A 19,880-nucleotide genomic window follows, 5' to 3' on the forward strand; every position below is an offset into this window, starting at 1 on the left:
CCTTCTCATATTAAAAGATTGGCTACTCCTTTGTAAGCAACCTGCCAAGGTATGACCAAGTAATAGGAACCTACCTCTTATATGCTAATTAGGGCACCACAGTTATTACGATCCGCCTCGGCTCACCTCTAGTTGGCCATCATTTTATGTACTATGGAGTTATAAAAACTTTAGTAAATCTCAACAATGATTTATTACAGCAAACCTGGAATAGATTTCTTACATGTCTTCTGCTATTATTTGACAAACATTTTTATTTCTGGTCCAGATCCATTTTAGGTTTGCTGGATGACACGGGTTCTCTTTTGTTAGTTTATCTTCTACATTCTTGGAGAACTTTATTAAATCGGGCACAATGGGTTGGATGTACATGTCTACAACCTTCTAGGATGCATGATGTAAATATCCCAGGAAAGCTAGTGGTCAAGGATACATCACTCTCTCCTAGCTAAGAAATTATGAATTACAAAGGGAAATAAAAATATAAGGTACTTATTTTTTTCTTTTATTTTCTTTCATATTGATTTTGGGATTACATTAATTTATTTTGCATTAATTACTTTGTAATTACATTGAAAAGTAGGTAAAAGTTCTGCAATGAAAGAGTATTTTGGCAATGTGATTTGGCATGTCACAGAAAACATTCACTCACAGAGTATCCTTAGATGGCCTGTATATCTGTTCTGGTAGCAACTCAAAATTTGGGACTTTTCCTCACTTGAAGTCCTAATAACAATAGTCACTAGGACAAACAGAAAAAAATAAATCTCAGCTGGGACACAGACAGCAATAAAAATCTGACAGATCTAAACATTACACATTCTATCATAAACAAAAATAAAAAAAAGTTTTGACCTTAGGTACCGTTAAAACAACTTTCCTTCACATTTATGTATTGAGTTCTGCTTAAGGACTGCAGAACATAAACAAACTGAAGACACCTTCGGGTATCTTAATTCTCAAATATATTCATCTTCTGAGTCACTAAGGTATTTCTATGTTGGGAGATTTTTTATTTTTTTGCTAAAGAGAAAGGAAACAGGAAAGGGAGAGAAAACCAGGAAGATGGGGTCAGAAGAGGAACATAAGGAAAGAATTACTGAATTAAAGATTACACTGTTTATTTGCAGAAAACATGACTACTTATTTCAGTCTTACAGGAACCTATGCAGAATGATTAAGGGCTGCCCAGAGACTAGGGCTGGATTGTCATATTACATCTAGGACAACAATGCCAAAAGTTCTGCAGAATAACCCCCCCCCCACACACACACACACATTTTTAGCACAATGGCAATTTGATTCATTTGTACTGGAAATGTGATTGGCAGTAGAAAGACCTCACTGATTCATAAACCACATCCATTGACTAGACTCTGCTCAATTCAATGGAATTTGCTGTATCACATGGTGGGAGACTTCTTTCAAAGTTCATGCAAGCGTCAAACTTGCTGAACTTTCCTTGACTTACATTTAACAAATACTTTTATTTCTGAGCCAAAAATACCAATGTAAGGATAAAGAGAACCTTTTCAGATAGGATGTACTACACATCACCAAGAGTTCCACTGTTCACGGATGTGAATTCTTTTTGTTTTCATGGAAGTCTGGCGATGTTCTGGACTGTCTCCTGACCTTTCTGTTTCTAAAGACAAGTAGCTAGAAATGAGGATGACCAAAGTTCTTACAGGGCCAATAACCAATTTCAAATACTTTTTTTTAGGGGGGGGTTAAATTGTTGACAGATGCTTTGGTGACAACTATCCAAATAGGAAATTATCCTCACTTTAAGTGAGGGAAGAAGTCACTTTTCTGACTCATTACCTTGTCTACATGCATTTCAGATTGAGCTACTGAACTCTCTAAACAACTGATTTTCTTTTCGGCAAGACAAAGGGTAGTCTAAGATATGTGTGAAACAGCTGACCACTCTGCAGAAAATGATAAAACTACAGTAAACATTTTTGTACAATGAATGTTAAAAAATATTGTTACTTTTTTTTAGTTCTAAGCTGAATATATGCAATATGTACATATACATGATAATTAAAACTCAACATGAATTCCCAGCATAACCCTATAATCCTATTTAGTTGGTTAACAGCAAAATTCAAGATCCACCTATTAGATAGGGACCCCTTTACCCTGTAAAAAATGCCATGGTATTTAAGCATAAAAATGCACATGTATTTAAAGAAATATATATAAATTAATTTTAGGGTGTAGGATGGAAGTATTTGCTCTGTAGATATATGTATTCATTTTCAGCATATTCATGTCACATTCAACATTCGAGTAACGCCTATAGATCCTGTAATGTTAGTTATCAACTTTCACTGCATATTCATAGAGTTCCAAAAATGGTTCACTTCCTCTCATGACATGGGCACATATTGACTTCACTGAGCCATGTTAGTGTTATGACTATAACAAAGACACATGACAATGTTTGTTTGATACAGTGAAGAATCAGACAGTTTTAAGCTTTATAACATGACATAGAACATCCCTTATTATAATTCACATTTGCTTTGTATTTATTTAAACAAAAGGACTTGTGTACAGCTGTGTATGAAAACACTGAGCTCTGATGTTATGGCTACTTTCATGGTCAGAGATAGGAGAGGTTAGGTAGGCTTGACCTTGAAGGAACATTCCACAATTCCATTCATTCTTCAATGTTTTAGTTAAAGGTGATCTCTATTTTATTAGACGTTTAATCCAATTTATTTAACACTTAAAACATAAAAGTTGTTTTTCGTAGAGTTTTAGATTTCCTAGGTTTTTATGGTATTACATAACTAGACTGGTGATGTGATGTGCATGCAGCATGGTGCCCATATAATATAGATCATGGGTTCTTTGAGGGCTTATGGTATCAGAATCCAAATCTCCAGGGCTTCATCCACTGGTAGTAAGCCAGAATGGATCCTAGGAGCTAGGACAGGCAATTATCCTGGGCCCCAAGCAGAGCAACAATGATTTGGGACAAAGTTGTCAGGCCCTAAAAGACTGCATGGAAAACACAGCCACCCCTAGACACTAGGCTTCTGCGAGCACCCAGGTCATCCTAGGCCCCAAGTTATAAACTCATCTCTCTGCCACCCTGCTTTTCCCCATTAGCACACTTCTTGTCAGCTCATGAACTGACTGACTCCTTGTCCTGCTTGTTACTCCCACATACTGGTCTTGCCATACAATCCCTGTAATTTTCACATTTTAGGGCAGATATCTAGACGATTTTTACTAGGCTTCTGGATTCTAAACAGGCTACTCACACACAGACCCTCATCACACGGATTTTATGTTGTGAGGATGAGGCCTTCACCCCTGCGATAGCCTTTGCCACTGTTGGGGGAAAGGGGAGGGGTTGGGTTTTAGTAAAAAGGAAGGGGGCTACACACTTTTTGCTTCTCTCCTTTTTCACAAATCAGATTCCAGAGAACCTTTAATGGATAGGCGATATGGCATGCACGTTGCTACCCTATTTCCAATTCAGAAAGGACCAAAGCCTGTTGTAGGTCTGGTTTCAATATCGGGGAATGACCCCACTGTAATGGGTTTAGGCATGAAAAACGCTCCAAAAAAGCCTAAATATGTCTCGAGAAGCAAATAGTTCCTCTTCAAGTCTATGGTTTAAAAGAATGAAAATGTTTCTAGAGCAAATTTAAGCTTTAATCTGATTTAAGAAGTATTGATGAGAAAATTGGGGGGGGGGGGGGAACTTGGAATCTCGGCAAGTGCTAGGGTCTAATAATCTATCGCTAATCCACAACCTGCTTGCACATCACTTTAAACATGGAATTGTGAAATGCAGTGTAATGATTCCATACGATACCCAGAAGAGGACCCGGCAGTAGGCCCTGATGAGACTGGATCGTCCATCTATAGAAAACAAAACAGTTAAATGTCCGTAGTGTGCATATGTCCTTATGCAATTGTAGATGGAAAATATCTTGTAGGACCAAGGTGGGCATATGACCGTATACGGATGTAGATGGAGAGTATCTTGTAAGTTGTGAGGCAACAAAAGCAGGAGAAGACAATCTAGCGATCTGCCGAGACCAACCAGAGCGGGCTGCGGGGTTGTCCTTTAGTCTTCCATCATATGCTTGTTAAGGATGAGTATGTGTTGCGGATGGAGGAGAGCCCGTCACTCGTCTAGGACTACGTGGATGGTCAGTGGAGGTGGGGGTATGAGGAAGGTTTGAATCCAATCGACCTGGACCCCCAAAAGACATGGAAACAGGAACTGTAGGCCACTCTGCCAATCTTATATCAGGAAGCTGAAGGTCCCTCAGGAATTGTGGTAGGTCTGTGGGACCTCTGAGAAAGTGATTCTTGTTACCAGATCTAGCGATGAGGTGAAAGGGGTATCCCCAGCGATATGGGATATTTCGTTCCCGGAGTACATCCAGTAGAGGTCGCACTGCTCTCCGCAGATCTAGGGTATGCTTGGACAAGTCCGGCAGTAGTTGTATTGGAGCACCAGCGTATTCAAGGTTTTTGGCGTCTCTAGCTTTCTTGATGATATCTTCTTTTGTTCTATAGAAATGGACACGACAGATCACATCCCTAGGTCGTTGGGGATCTCGCCCCCGAGGGCCCAGGGTTCTATGGACTCTGTCCAACTCGATATCCATGTCAGGGGGGATCGCCAGGAGGTTGGCAAAGATGGTGTATGCCGCATTAAATAGCTCAGAATTTGGTACTGACTCTGGGATCCCGCGGATGCGGATATTGTTGCGTCTGTTGCGGTTTTCAGCATCGTCCTGCATCAGATAGAGCGTGTTAATTTGTGCTGCATGGCGTTCCAGTATAGCATCATGGGAGGCTATTTGAGTAGAAAGTTCTGAACATGTGCTCTGAAGCTTAGTAGTAGTACTGGACACCTGCTGCAGGGTCTGTTGAATACTAAAGAACTCCGCTTTACAACTGGCTTCCAACCTCCCAATACTATGATCCAGGTCTGAGCGTGTAGGTAATGCTCTGAGGTGGGCTTTCCAGTCCCATGTATCATCATCTCCCTCTTGGGTAAAAAGAGGTCTGGAGAAGTCACCCGAACAGGATAGGTCACTGGGGCTTGTATGTACAGGGGCAGGGTTGACAATTACCTGCTCCGGTGGAGGCTCTGGTGTGTTTGCTATGGCCTCTTGTCCTGTGTCTGAAGCGTGTGCTGCAGTTGCAGGGAGGTTCCGGTCCGCGTCACCACGTGGTGCGGCTCCGGGGCTGGTGCTCAATTGAGGCCGCGGCTTTGCGGCCTGGTCACTCGCGGCCCTGCTTCCGGCTGAAAACAGCCCTGGAATGGCCCTTGAGGCCGGTATCTCCCCCACGGAGCGTCCCCTCTGGCTCCCCTTCGTTTTGGGTCCCATCGCCGGGTGAATTGAGGCACTGCGGTGCTTGTCAGAGCGGCTTTTCCCCCTGTGGATCGCGGAGCTGTGCTAGCACGCGTCCGTCTCCGCCATCGGCCGGCCACGCCCCCCGATACATGTTGTTTTTAGGTCAGAATAGTCCAATACTTTTTATGTTAAATGTTTCTATTTGTCTACATGTTTTGTCCTAAAAAGTAAATCTGCCTTCATACTAATTTCTTGCAATCATTGTACACAGTAGACTGAAAGGGGTGGCCAATAGTAAAAGACATACAGACACTACTACGTTGTATAGTACTGCCAGTGTCAACACTGGTTGCTTGCTGATAGCAGCAGAGAACAATAACCTTATAAGTGTAATGATGCTTCTTCATTGTCCAATCATCAGGCTAACGTTAAATAATAACCCCTGAAAATTATATTAGTGACAGCAATGTATTTCCCCAGTATTGGTGTCAGTGGGTACTAAAAAACCCCAACTTTGGTGTCATTGGGGCTGGTTTATTAAAGCAGTTTAGCCATTTCTTTTAACACTGCCACCCATTGTTGGTGCCCATTACATGGAGGACACAGTGGGTGACACCCTAATAGCCAGTAGACCAGGTGTTGGGCATCGGGGTCCAAGAATAAAATAACCCTCACTTTTAAGAAATGTCTTCTAATTTCTGCTAACTATCCAGCATAGGAAGTGAATGAGCAACCCTCTAACCAACTACAGATACGCGTATTCAATATTCCTTTTTTACAGCTCTCTACTCATCTACTCTCACGTCGGTGTTATTATATAGGCCAGAGCCACAGGCAAAGATGAAAGGCTCACCAATCTTCCCACAGGAGTGCCTCTCTGCATTGCTATATGGGAGATCTTTCATGACATTGATAAGTTGTTTGCGATTCTAACTGGCAGGAGATATAAAAGTTCCACATCTATTACAGCAGGCTGAAGTATTAATGACATCACTTACAGCAAATGCCTCCTTAGTGTTAAGTACGTGGGAAAGATTCCTCTGGGAAGCTAATGCAGAGTTATCTATCATCCCATGTCATCCTACAATCCAGGTTGTTTATAACAGTCTCACCTTTGGATGAGAAAAGTCCTACTTAAATAACTTGACGTTCTTTTTTTAGGAACGAGTTATACTCTGTATTCTATAAGCAGAAAATATTAACCAAACCATATTTAAGCTCCATTCATCACTTATAAGTCTCCCGTGACAGGCTAGGTCAGACTGTTATCTTTAGAAGAGCTGCTGTGACAAATAGTTATTAGAAGAGCACCCGTTGCCCACACACGGTGGTGGCCGCCATGCTGCCCGTGGAGGCCGAGCTGACTGAATAGCTGTGCATGATGGTGCGCCATAGTATGCGTTAGTGATACAGAAGATAGTTGCTGATTTGAAAACAAATTGGGGGGGAGGGCAATGAGAGGTATGCTGGTATTTTCCCACTACTTTTGTTGTTCCGTAATAATTTCCAATGAAAACCCCACCTATTCGTAATCTTGGCTTTTTCCATGGTTTGGACAGTAACATTGACCATATACATAATGAATAATGATAGATTTATTATTTAACCCTATCAAAAACTAACTATGGTTAGACACACTAAAAAAAAGGAATTTAAAGTACAAAAATACCAAAAAAATTTAGATTTAGATTTAATGGAACCCTCTGTCTTTTCCTGTGTCTAAATCCTGGAACAAAAATGCAAAGTATTGCAGCTTACCCATCTTTACACATTGTGGGCCCATTTATTTATTTCAAGCTATTTTTTTTGGTGATCCTGCCAGTAATACACTCCTTGTCCTAGACTGACAATTCTTTCTCACTATATTCTATCCTTGGAGTTTTGGGATAAGCATATAAAATAGTGGTCACCAACTTTTTTGGACCCACGATGCATGCACCGGGAGTCAGGTGTCACAAAAAAAAGGGGAAGGAACTTCCCCTTTATTGACGTCATGATGCCAGAACCCGACCACTCTCTAATCGCAGGTCTGGGCCTGCAAAGGGAGAGTGGGCGGGTTGCTACATATAGCTTCTACCTTCAGCAGCCAACAGAAAATAAATGGGGCGACAGTGAGTGGTGCCAAGCACTTAGCAGGTTGCCAGCCACCAGGAGCCATGTGGGATCACTTGATCCTGCTGCAGGTCTATCCTGTAATTGATTTCCTTTCAGCAATAATTCTCTAATAGATAGAATTGCACTAAAGGGAGCACCTACAAACGTGCTCATGAAATATAAACTTGGAAATATGGCACACTAAGCATGTCAAAACCTGAAAAATTGGTGAAAAGTAACTTAATAACTCATTATGATCACCTATTTCAATTACGCAACAGTTTTATCATAATTCTAAATAGTAAATTGAAGTTTTTTTTTCAGAAAAAAAACATCAGAATTTGTATCCATAGACCATAGGCATTTCATATCTTCTTTCTCTGTTCACAGCCAGTTTCTTTTTTCTCCTGTAGGGCTATTGCGGTTTAGCCTGGCTGTCATAGACTCATATAATGTGAGAGGGGTTATTATGAAAAAATTTGCTGCTTTTATTTCGAATGATTCATCTGTTTCATTCTACTGGCAAAGCGTAGACAGGACAGGCTATTAGTAAGCAGTTTATGCTGCCTGGTATAACGGACTGAGCACAGGGCGTAATTATAGGAGTACCAGAGCGCTCGCTCCCTGCACACCCACCCAGTGAAATGTTTTCAGCTTCAGCCAGGCCCAGAGTAGGATTGTGACTACCTTGGTGTTTCTCAGAAATATCAGTGACCTGTCCTAGGTCCCTATAGGTTGCTTTGCTTCAAAAGAACTACTTTCCATGGGGCTTATGCTCAGTCTTCCTTAGGGTGGTTTCAGAACTGCCTTGGGATCAGGTGATCCCGAGCGGCTCCCTACAGCTGGCACCTTGACAGCTACTTGAACTCTTGCACCTCAGCACTGGGTCCTAAGGAACCAGCATCTGCACATTTGACAGCTGGTGGCAGTGAGTGATACAACTACCACCCACTATCACCCCTATTCATTCCTTATGGTGCTGTGGTGCTGCCACCATACATGCAGCATTTCCCGGATCTCCCAGTCTATCTATAGTCTATCAACACTAGTCTTGGAGAGCTTTTATAAACCAGGCCCACTATGTCTAATTTCTAATAAAAGACTTTACACTTTTACAGTTAGCTGTGCATGTGTACAATTTAGGGATCTACCTAGATTAATGCATTACCACATGTACACAAAACTTACAACATCTCAGCACAGCAGATTGGCAAGGAAAAAAAAATTTGGCTGATGAATTGAGTAGAGCTTTGCTTTAGCGATGTATATATGAATCCAGTGCTGCATTCATTTGTGTATTTATACGGTATATATCCCCCAGTAGGTAACCTGGCCATACACACATCACAGCAAACTACCACCATCATTTTTTATTGTATGTCATTGTTTTATTATCATAACTTCACTTGTTGTAGAACAGTAATATACCTTTCCAGCAGCTGGACTGTTATAAAAATTTTCATACCTTTTTTACCTTCTCCTCCTGCAGCTAGAAAAAAAATAGCTTATTCTATTTGTATCACCTTGTTTTAAATACAATGCCTTCAATAGGCCATACAGTCCAACAGTCAGTCATTCCAATACAAGGCAATACTGGAACTTTGTAAAGTCTCCTCTCAGCACAATGAATAGAATGTGCTCATCAATGGTAGAACAAGAATCAAAGAAAAAAAGTAATTCAGATCTGCAGCCCTCTGACACAAACTCTTTCTTAGCTCTGTCTCATGATTGCCTTATGGTAAAATTGGCCCCATGTCTAGTCCTTCAACAGCTTTGTATAAAAGTTATTGTTACAAATAAAACGTTTTACCTCTTGTAATAAAGAGAATTCTGTCCCAACCCACACTTGACACCAGAACATGTTTGGGGCTTTTTATAAGGTAAATCATAACCCCTTGTGAATATTATTAAACAATGTTTCAGACTTTTGAGTCATCTGGTGTCTAAAGTCAGTGACTGTTCTTTTATACCAGACTATGCTGCCTACAAGAAATTACTTTGCAAGAGAAAGTGTGCAAAACTGGGGAAAAAAATGTGGTTTAATACTTACCAAAACTCTAGATGAAAATATTCTTATTTATTTTCCTAATGGTCATGGATTGACATTTCTGGGAATAAAGTAAAGAAGTAGGTTTCAGAACAGATATTTGCTGATTTTAAAATGAGTCTTTCACTCACAATGTAGAACTAACAATATTTGTTCCAGTTAGACAAACTACAAGTTACTTTAAATGCCCTACCATAGTTCACAAGTAAAGGTAGACAGGAAAAATGCTCATTTCATAGGTGAACAACAGACAAAACTACAGCTCCTATTTTTTAGATGTCTTGTGAAAAAAAGAGACTCACTGTTTTTACTGTTTAGCAGCCCTTTACAAAATTTTCTACCACGCATGAGTTTAAAATAATTTGATGTTTCAAGGAACTTTACTAAAAGGTATTGGCCCTAATTTATTAAAGCTCTTCAAGGCCAGAGAAGATACATTTTCATCTGAGAAGCTGGGTGATCCAGCAAACCTGGAATGGATTTTGCTATTTGTTAGGGAATGTTTTCAGTTCTGGACCAGAACATTTTTTTCTTTTTGTAAACTTATTTATGCACTACTTGATCATCTACCCTCACTTATGTACTTTGAACCTCAGCCTAGCTGCTTACTAATATACTGTCAATTCAAATTTTAACCTTACCTCTTATCATTTACCCTTACCTAATTTGTTACTAGAAATGTCTTGAGGCAAATCAACCCCTTATCACAGCTTACCAACAAGTAATGTCATAGTATACTAAGAAGTCTACAACAGTATCATCAATTAGCCTGCTTTTGGCAATGTATAATATTCAAAAGCATGGACGAGGCGATTTATGGAATGCCTAATGATTTTAAAGGAAATGATGACTGTTTTGGAGTTCTGAATGTCTTAATATGATAACACATGATGAAAATAGACATCCTTCCTTCCTAATAATAGGAGGCTTAAGGATAGTCATCTACACATAACTTTGCCTAGGTCTAAATGCCTCTGTGGAGCTATGCATAATAAAAAAGGCAGTATAGTGCTTTAAACAAGAAACAACTTGAGTTAAACCCTTTAATTGATGGAACCATTCCCAATGTTGAAAGATAGTGGGAGGCGACGCTGGATCCGAAAGTAAATATGTTTTCATATTTCAGCACTACACGGGTAAAAACGGGTTTAGGAGGATTCTCATAATTCAGCACCGCCAATAGAAACACTTGGGAACAATGTACATAATCTTAGATGAAAGAAAAATAAAGCACTGATAGGATAAGAAACAAAAGCAAGTCAACAAAATCCAATAATAGAAATAATAGAAATTCAAAAACATTTTGGGGGGCCCATTCATCTGGCCGTAAAAGTGAGTCAGACAGCAGAAAAGCTTGCATTGACCTGTATTTAGTATTCCTATTTTAGATCCTCTCTAACCACAGTTTTAGCCTATCCAGTATTAAATTTTATTTAGGATTACTTTAGTTAAAAATAAAGGAAAACCTACTAAAGAGAATGCAGTTTTGTTGTAGCTGAATAATTGTACTATGTGACATGACAAAGGTTTGTGGACATTGTATAGGTTCAAGTTGGCAAACTAGAACTATTCTACCTATTTTTAGCAGTATCCAAAAGTCTTTTTCTAATTGTTTTCTTTTATATATTTTAATAGCAAGACCACTCCCTCATGCCGGATTCATAAACATTGTGTGGATTAGCTTGCTCTAGTTTTAAATTATACCTTATGCCATTTTCCTTTGATCTTTTATGTAATCTTTGGCTCATCTTGAGCTAAGACTTCTGAAGTCAAAATGTTGGTCGCTATAGCAAATTTATATCAAACATTGGGTCAATTTACCAATATCATGTCTATTTTACATTTCCTTGCACTAGGATGTTTCTTTATAACAAAATTTGCACCACAGTCACTAAACTAAGTGATAATTCTCTTGTTAGGTGACACTTCACTTTGCTACGTGATCAGCCTAAAACTCTTTAGTAAATCAACCTGATCGTATCCAACTTACCCTGCAGCAATAAAAGTTTAGGTTACAATAAGATGACCTTCATAGTTATTCTCTAAGAAAATCTTACTAAAAAAAGGCAGTTTCTTCCTGAGCCCAATAATTGTCATACAAAATGGAGGGCTATGTGAACCCCAGCTCTGAGTTTAGCTATGTTGAAATAAAGTGATTTGAAACAAATAGTCCTTCATTTTCACTTCTTTTAGTATCAATGACAATAACTTTGCTTACAAGTCATTGAGCGGAAGGCATGAAATACCAAAACAGCCATGTTCTCAAGTGGAAGACAATGAAAGTAGAACTAACTTTGGAGTTGACAAAAGCTAGAACCTTTCTTTGTATTTACTGGAATAACAGTCTCCTCTTTGAGAGCTTCTACCCCAATAGGTGTCCAACTATAGAAACATCACCTAGACTCCTGTTCTCCAATGTTAGATTTCCCCCCACATTCTTCTAAAGTAACTACTAACAGAAGTTCTAACGCTCCACTATACAAAACTAAAACAAACCCGTGCCAAGAATTTTACTGTAATATTTTCATGAATACCCACTTTTCTTTTTAAATCAAGAATTCAAAATGCAAATATCATTAGTAAATAATGTTTCTATATATCCCTTTGTTTTTTAACAGTTACATGTAAGACATAGAGGGGATATCATCAGATGCCTAGAATGGATATAGCAAAGGTTCAACTGTTGAAGCAGGCATCTGCTACTGCCCACCAAAGACCTACAACATGGATATGCACAATGCAAACTTTTACACCTGGTAAGTTGTAAGTTACTGACTTAGGATAACCTGGTCACTGTTGGAGCTTTGCTTCTACTGAGCAGTGTCTGCTTTTTATGACTGTATAATATTTGTAAGCTATGTTTCCTCTGGGTTGGAAGAATTCAGTGGACTTTTGCAGTATTATGGTATTTTGTTTTTGGTCTATGCATTTTGTCAAATCAGGTCTGATCACTGTTCTGTACAGGTAATTGAGTGTAGAAACCAGTTACATTCTAAAATAAAGCTTTGCACATAACAGGAAATACAGCAGGATCTCTTTAATGTTCTCCTCCCTAGCAGCTAAAAATGAAGGAAATGACTTTCATATATTGAGGAGCATGTGACTTCTCTTCCTCTTATATTCCTCTTATATGACAAAGCTTAGTTATTGGGTCAGTGCTGTCTCATTTTCTCCAGATATGTTTTCTAATGAAATAATTGGAAAATATTACATAGGTATGACACAGCATGTCGATGTGTGATAATTTGGGCTGCCATTTTATTTTAACCATGTATTACAATGTGTTTATATTGAATGTATTACATCAATGCATGTAAGCAACATTTGTTATGATGTGTATGTCTTTAATGCAATGTGTCGAAATGTATTTTAATGCATTCACATTGATTTTGAATGGAAAATGCATCAAAGCTAGACACATAGCTGAGTCCCTGAGAGGCTTGTCAATAAAAATTATTTTACAATATAAACCAGTGAAATGCCACAAGTCTGTTTTCTATGTGAATGGATCTATTTAGCAATAGTAAGTAAATATTGTGCTTTTTCAGCTGAAAGTACTAAATAGCTGTACTGATTTTAGATATAGGTGTCTATGCATTAATGTGATATCTTAGCTGTGGGCAGTGTAGTATGTCCATGTTGCAGTGGGCACAGGGTTGCCGTATCTGACCACTCCGAGGTTGTTGTGTCTTGAAGTATATCTGGAGACAACACTTATTTTGTTAAATTTTAGATAGAATAGGAATGGCCAAAACTCAAACTTTTTTCTGCCATTAATGTCCCCGTTAGCTATTTCACCGCTGTTTATGTATGTGTATTACAATTTTCTGTCCCCACTAAAAGATTTCATCCCTATTTCTGTGATGGTGACTGAAAGTTTCATCAGGCTACTAGGACAAATGGTGAATATAAGACCCTAATAAGGACACAGACAGCAATAAAACATGAGTGCTCTAACCAATCACCTCTCAGCCATTGTATGGATGTATTTTGCGGTGAACCAGGAAATGTTTTGTCCTTTACTTTTTTTTATATGAATGTATATTAAAAAAAACTCCAATCCATAGAAGAGACTGTCAACCAAAATATAATAACAAATATAAATAAAACAGTAGCTAAGCCAACCTATTTTTATCTGATGCCACATCCCTAGTTAACACATTTTTTTATAAATGGGATTTTTCCAGCATTTCCAAGTGCTGCAATAAAATGTTTTGAAAGTGTTTTTTAAATAGATAAGGGTCTTTTTTACATAAAGAATGTGTTAAAATAATCCAGGACAGATATTTTTTTTGATTTGGATCTGTACATATAAAACCTTCTAGACCCAAAAAGCTAAAGTCTATACAAAATTATGACTTCTTATACAGATTCCAGTGTTTCTGTGTGGTCCACTATCTTTGGGGGAGTACAGACCAATTCCTAATGCACATTTATAAAGCAATGTTCTTGTCAAATGTTCCCTGTACTGCTCTGGCTCCCTGCTGGAACTAGCTATCAGACTCTTCTAAAAAGACATGTGCCTAATATTTGTCTCAAATGTTTGAGGACGAGTTGCTGCCATTAATATTGCTGCTGAACCCACAAAGCACCAGTAGGCATGATATACTGATATAGTTCCTGTCTCACTTAATGTTCGTCTCTTGCATTTGCAGGATGAGTATTAGCCATTTTCAATGAAGAAAACATTGTATGTAAACTGTTGAAGTGGACCTTAAGCTAAAATGGAAAGTCCACTTAAATCCTCCGGGTCCCCATCCTAATTTAGGTAAACCTACATTGAATAGATAAAATTTCAATATAAAAAAGTTAGAGTTTTACATACTTTACCACCTTCTAGCCACAGTGCCTAAGCAAAGATCCATATGAAGTAGTCAAAATCTCAGAAAAGAAGAAGCTTTGTAATGGATTTAGGTGTCTTCTTATGAGATGTCATTAGTTGTGTTGCACAAGAATCTTATCAAAAGGACAGAAATGTGATTGCCTAGAGATATGGAAGAAGGGGAGTAATTTAGGTACCTTCATAACTTGTTGATTTGCACTTACATTCTTTACCCACTAATATGAGGTGATTTGGTGAATGAGCCCAAATGTAATTTCAAAGGGAGCTCTACATTAAGATTGGTCCCTGCTACACCCACATCCGGATATGGCACCTTTCAGAGTGTATGGTGGGTAAAACTTTTACTAAAGTTGTATTTAGACACTGACTGATAATTGCTGTCCAGTGCAAGGTTCATAATTTGCTAGTTTTCTAGCAGGCTGGGCAATGTATGTTATGAAATGAGACTGGCACTGTTTGATTATCACTATAGGTCAAAGATTGACAATATGTGGCGTCTTTATATCAGTAATTTCACAACCTTTAAAAGGCTCTTTAATGACACTATCTAAGAATTAAAATAAAAAATGGGCCTAATATAAGAATATATTGTGTAATGTTTCATGTTAGGTGCATGCATTTAAAGTAATGAATTGGGAGACATCAGGGCCATCATCCATTTCCAAGAGATGCTGGTTTAGAGATGGTACAATCATCTAAATCCTGGCAATCGTTCAGTTCTTGGCTGTGATCTTAACACAAATCAGTAGGTTCTATTATTATTATTAAACAGTATTTATATAGCGCCATCATATTACGCAGCGCTGTACAAAGTCCATAGTCGTGTCACTAACTGTCCCTCAAAGGGGCTCACAATCTAATGTCCCTACCATAGTCATATGTCATTTATACAGTCTAAGGTCATTTTTTTTTGAGAAGCCAATTAACCTAACTGCATGTTTTTGGGATGTGGGAGGAAACCGGAGTACCTGGAGGAAACCCACACAGACACAGGGAGAACTTGCAAACTTCATGCAGATAGTGTCCTGTGCAAGATTCGAACCTGGGACCCAGCGCTGCAAAGACCAGAGTGCTACCTCTGAGCCACCGTGATGTTGCTACAGCTCCTTATATTGTAACCTTCTGCAAAATTTAAAGTTACAGTCTGATCATGGAGTAAAGGGGACTGAGGAAATGCTTCTATTTATGCAGCAGACTGATGATATCATCTTGGTCTATATTGTCTAAAGCTGAAAGACTGGTTTGTAATGATACAAAGCACAGTCTGTACAGGAAAGCCAGCACACAGAATTTTTCGAACTCATGTACTGATCTTGCAAGGTGACTGTCATCCATTTGCCATTTTACATCACATTTTTTTAAGAAGGTGCCCACATAAGCTCTCTATCTTCTCCCGCTCCTATTTGGTTACAAGGGTAGGTCAGTTACATGGATAGATTTGGAGGGTTCCTTCAAGTATGGAGTTATATATAATCTTATATTATATTTGTGTCTTGGAGGAAAGATGTTTTTGTTAAGATGCCAGGTTACTCACCTCCAACTATGATTAGGATGGTGTATGTATGGTGTGCACGGATGGATCGCGCCAGTGCAGGTTATGGCCTTTTAGCCTGTGTGTACAATAACGGGTCTTTATATGACTCTGGTGTTGCAGCATTTCTGTACAGACTGTATGTCTGTTGCTGGGAGCAAGGCAGCCAAACACTGTTTACATGCTTACATTGTCCTCACTAATTATCTGTCCTTGTTTAGTTTTTGGATAGAAAGTAGACATTTATTTATTTCCTGTAAAGTCACTGAAATCCATTTTCATTTTACCATACCAGCACAGGACAGTCTTGCCGTGCTCTTTGTTCCATTACTTAACATTCTATTGCACGTTTTTTGGAGTTTGATGAAATACTGTATATGACATTACATCAGTTCATTGGATTCCTTTTGCATTCTATTGTTGATTTGTTGCTGCAGTATGTCAAGCTTCTGGAAATATATAGTTACTTGTCAATGTACATGTGTGCTTTGTATATTTTGTGATTAACCAATTCCTTTACTATAACATGAGATATATATTATACTATACTTTCTGTGCTAAATTCCTAATAACTAATAATACTTTATACTAGTGTACCTATCTGAACTTAGCTGCTGCATTTAGTGATAAGCCTCACCCAAATTTCTATAATCAAAAGGACTGCAATATGCCCTACTTATGCCACAAACATATACACACCCAGAACATGACAAAAATTACAGTATATACCTAATTTATAAATACAAAAACAATATTACAGCACATAAATAAGAAGAATCCAAATGACTCTGCCAAAAGAGCTCACTCTAAGGCAGGCATGGGCAAACTACGGCCCATTGGGCTTTTTATTCCAGCCTGTTTAATATTGGTACAAACTGGTTCACTGGCAAAAAAAAGGGGGACCAACAACACTGTTCCCACTGAAATTGAATGTAATTTTAATGTAAGTTTTCTTTTACTTTTAGGTAATGGCTTTTACATGTAATTCATATCAGTTCATACAAACACTCTCCATCCATCTAATACTGGTCCTGCCCATCTGTCAAATTTTAAAACTCAGCCAAAAAGTTTACCCACCCCTGCTCTCAGTTAGAGGTGTGAAGCTCTCAGTTAGAGGATAACTAAACTTAACAACAAAAATAAAACTGTGCAGCATATTATTCCTTAGAAGTATTTGTAGCATTGGTTTGCTTTTTTAAAATTACGGATATTCTAGCATTGGCAATTTTTTTAAATTACGGATATTTTAGCATTAGCTATACATGTAGCTCTCATTTTCACCCCCTATTTAATGTACAGCACTGTGTTGGCACTATATAAATTATGTTTATTAATAATAATAATAATAATAATAATAATAATAGTTATTAATATTATTATTATTATTATTATTAATATTATTATTATTTGTGCCTATGGTGATGGAGCCTCTTCCTTCCTTTCACTATGTGTATATCAGAAACTGTATACCATGCACAATCCTGCTAGCCAAGGCCTTGCTATACATACTGTGTGTGTGTGTATATAAATTATATATATATATATATATATATATATATAATTTATATACACACACACACAAACATGTTTTTTAACACTGTATAAAAACAGCTAAACGGTATCATCTCCAGATGGTTTCAAAGTTGTCAAGTTGATGCTGATTGCACAGCCTGGTTTATAAAAGACCACTAGAGGGCACACTTACAGAACTATAAGTTAAATAGGACAATTAAATTTGGCACACCAAGTTTTTGCAAAAGTAAAATAAACATACAAATGAAACCTTGGACTGAATTTTGGGATAACAATTTGTTATAAATTCCCAGTAAAACATAATAAATTTCCTCATTAAGGTTAATTTCCCAATGAAGATATACAGACATTGCCACTGCTGACTTCTGGCAATGGCAGTTGTGTGGCTGTTATGCTGATCCTTTGGCTTCAGTATTTTCTAAATAACTGATCTGCAACAAGTTAAGCTGCGTACACACTTCCAATTTTTATCGTTCAAAATGAACGACGAACGAACGACGAACGATCGATTGGGCAAAAATCGTTCGTAAAAAAAGTAACCAACGACGCCGACGAACGAGGAAAGTCGTTGGAAACGAACGACCGGACCGGCGGATCGGATTGGACGACGATCGTTGACCATGGTTCGTGTGTACGATCGTTCGTTGCTCGTCCATGGTCTGAGCATGCGTGACGAACGAACGTTCGTTCACTTCCTGTCGTGCACGTCACTCCCTGTATCGCTCAAACGATCGTATCTGTTGTGTGTACAATATCTACAAACGATTGTGTCGTTATCTGTATGTGCAGGATCGGTGCTATACGATCGTTCGCAGATATCATGCAGGATCGTTCGTCGTTCGTTTAACAACGATAATAATTGGAAGTGTGTACGTAGCTTAAGTTCCATACCTGCATGTTTGTTTTGGTAACATGGTAGCAGCATTATAGATGGCAAACATGCATGTTACAAGGAAAGGTCAACAATGGCAACCTCCATGATTCTCACTTGACAGGTATTTCTTTAAATGGTGAGGAGACTAGCACCCCTAGTGGTTATTTTGTTGCAGTAAGAAGTAGATGAACTGTTTCAATTACAGGACTCCAACATATAGGCCCGGATTTATTAATGTTCTCCATGACTGGAGAAGATAGATAATCGTGGGAGAACCTGGCATATACAGCAAACCTGGAACAGATTTTATAAAAATAATTTGCTATTAATTGGCAAATGTTCTAATTCTGCACCAGATCCGATCCAGGTATGTTGGATCACCCAGGTTCCCCCCAGGCTATCTTCTCCAGTCTTGGAAAGCTTAATAAATCAAGCCCATAATCTAACACCAAGCTGAAGTTAAAGCACATATCTAAATAAAGTAGATGAAAAACACATATGGAAGTTGTTTTACATGCCAAAAAAATCATTTCTGTCCATTCAATCCATTCAGTTTGGTCTCGGTATTGTCCCTCCGTCTCCTGGTACATCAGTTGGTCCTTGATTGCGCAACGTGTGATAGGGTAACAAGGAAGCACATTTAGGAGAAGGGAGCAAAAAGCTAGTATGCCATGACAGAAAGTGCTCGAACAAGGACCTTAATGGCAGGATTATTAGGTATTACTTCAATTTAGGATTTAATACCTAAAAATAGGTATTGAACAAAACTTCTGAAGTATTTAGGAACCTATGGGATTTTGGTAACTAAGTTTGTATCTACTTTAAAAACTTTCCCTGTACCTAGTAAAGAATTAAATTATCAACAGGGACAATTTCAACAGTTTCTGATCTTTTTTTTATGATGCATCAATGAAGGAAAAAAATGGTTCAGCGCCTGTCATTCATTAGGGATTTCCCATGGACATGTAACAGATATTTTTCTCATTGCTGCTTCAAACACATGAGAGATATAATGTAGGTGATACATGGGCAAACAATTCCACTGCTCACTTCCCCTTTTTTCTTTGATCTTTGTATGAGCTCACAGAAAGTGAAAAAATGTTACAGTATTGAATTAAACGATCATTTTCAGTATTATACTCATTATATTCACTAAGTTTTTTTAAAGAAACAGAGAAAAACATCATTGCCTAAAGTGAAATCCCACGCAAAGCATTTAGGTGGAGTTTCCCCACCAAGGAATTTAATGGTTCCCAGAATTCCCACAGAGCAAAATTCCTTTATTTTCCTGTAAATCCCTCATACATTACATGACAATAATTTTGTGGACACCTGACCATCATACCTACAGTATATGAGCTTGCTGGATATCCCATTCTAAAATCACAAGGGGGTTTGAAAAGGCTTTCTACCGGATTTGTCATTGTGTCTAAGGGAATTTGTTCCCATACAGCTGAAAAAGTATTTATCAGGTAAGGTAGTGAAGTTGGATGAGATCTGCTTTCCAATTCAACCCAAGGATGTTCATAGGGTCACAGCTATTTGCAGGCCACTGAAGTCTTCTCAGCACCAAACTTGTAAAACCATGTCTTCATGAAGCTGGCTTTGTACACAGGGAC

General features: G+C 38.3%; 2 long non-coding RNA genes across 3 annotated transcripts in view; one reads left to right on the forward strand and one right to left on the reverse strand.

Moving 5' to 3' along the window:
- Positions 1-19,880, forward strand: part of LOC140323370 (uncharacterized) — a 255,216-nt gene that overhangs the window by 203,735 nt on the left and 31,601 nt on the right. The window contains exon 4 of one of the 2 annotated variants that reach the window (XR_011919363.1): positions 12,099-12,236. This is a non-coding gene — a long non-coding RNA (uncharacterized lncRNA). Of the gene's footprint in view, positions 1-12,098; positions 14,349-19,880 lie in introns of those variants that run through there. The other variant, XR_011919362.1, reaches the window with a different exon arrangement.
- The window catches only part of LOC140323371 (uncharacterized), a 66,894-nt gene that overhangs the window by 5,570 nt on the left and 41,444 nt on the right, over positions 1-19,880 (reverse strand). Inside the window, exon 3 of the long non-coding RNA XR_011919364.1 lies at positions 9,484-9,541. This is a non-coding gene — a long non-coding RNA (uncharacterized lncRNA). The remainder of the gene's footprint in view (positions 1-9,483; positions 9,542-19,880) is intronic.

The sequence above is a fragment of the Pyxicephalus adspersus genome, chromosome 2 (assembly GCF_032062135.1).
Source record: "Pyxicephalus adspersus chromosome 2, UCB_Pads_2.0, whole genome shotgun sequence".
Classification (NCBI taxonomy): Eukaryota; Metazoa; Chordata; class Amphibia; order Anura; family Pyxicephalidae; genus Pyxicephalus; species Pyxicephalus adspersus.